Here is a 1,529-nt window from a genome sequence, read left to right on the forward strand (position 1 = left end):
TATCACCTCCCACCCAATTACATAATCATTTTAGTTATCACCTCCCACCCTATTATATAATCATTGTAGTTATCACCTCCCACCCAATTATATAATCATTTTAAGTTATCACCTCCCACCCAGTTATATAATCATTTTAGTGGACACATTATACTTTTATATTATCACACTTGAATGGAATTTCATTCTAACAAATGCTTACAAACCTATTTAAATACGACTGTTATGTTTACATTTCTTATCGAAGAATAAAATGCCAATTTTTACTTCAAGTATAATTTGTTTTGTATATTATAAATTGAATTTTTCTTTGTTGTATTTCAGGCACATGATAAAGAATTGAAAGTCATAATATCTAGACTATTCTATTGTTTGTCATATAATTAATGTTCCATATTATCGGTTTTCAAAGTGTTCCATTTTCACACGTTTTTCTGCAGCTTGAACATGCCATGTATAGTGTTAATGCCAAAGGTGGTGTGTTGTGCGTTTTATATAAAGAGTAACAAAATGAACTAGGTATTATTAGTCCATTGTTGATAAAATCTAGAAAACATAGTTATTTTTTACTTGTAAGGAATACGTGTTTACTTACACTTTTTAAGGACATCATCGTCAGTATGAATATAAAGCTCAGTGATACAAGAGCAAAATATTTCATCTTTTTAATATTTTAAGGCTTATTCAAGAATACTGTAATTACGTTTTTATTGCCTTTGATTCAGTAAAAATATGATAAGTTAATTACTTTTAGATGCTGCTTTTAAATATGTGTTCATAGATTTTTCTATTTTTGACGCATTACCAAAAGAATAGGCAGTGTTTAAGTGTTAATAAATCCTGAAACAATGATTATATTTGATATTTTTTATTAAAGTAAACTTCACTTTTGATACGCAGAGTAACAGGTAAAAACTCTTTAAGTAAACTATCCTGAAGTGAAAATGTTGAATTAGTAATATTTCATATCCGAGTGAAAAAAAATAGTCTTTCAAAAAACTCTTTAACTGATTTAGAATACAGTTAGATCAGTCCAGATCAATCTAAAATAAATCAATGTATTGAAATTTTCCTTATTGGTGTGGATAGTCAGAAATAGATATTGTGTTCTAAACTTAAAACAAGACGTTTTGGACATTTTTATTTTAGTTTTGTTTCGTAATTTTTTATACAAGTATTTTTTTAATGTACGTTTTAAAACACTTATGGAAATCAGTTTAAAATGTTCTGGTATTTTACCAGATGTACGTTTTAAAACACTTACCGAAATCAGTTTAAAATGTTCTGGTATTTGACCAGATGTGTCAGTATAAGTGTCACTAAACACTAGTGTCAAAATGTAGTTTACAAATATGTGATGCTCAAACTTAGTACAGTTTGTAATAAAATGAATTTGATATTTACAAAGAAAATCTTAAAAAAATCAAACTCCTGTTGTATATGTTTTTACCTGATATTTTTATTGTTTTTATGGTCCCAGTATTTTTCGTTGTATTTGTTTGTAAGTAATCCTGTTTAGTAACGCACAT

The sequence above is a fragment of the Limulus polyphemus genome, unplaced genomic scaffold (genome assembly GCF_000517525.1).
Source record: "Limulus polyphemus unplaced genomic scaffold, Limulus_polyphemus-2.1.2 Scaffold1442, whole genome shotgun sequence".
Lineage (NCBI taxonomy): Eukaryota > Metazoa > Arthropoda > Merostomata > Xiphosura > Limulidae > Limulus > Limulus polyphemus.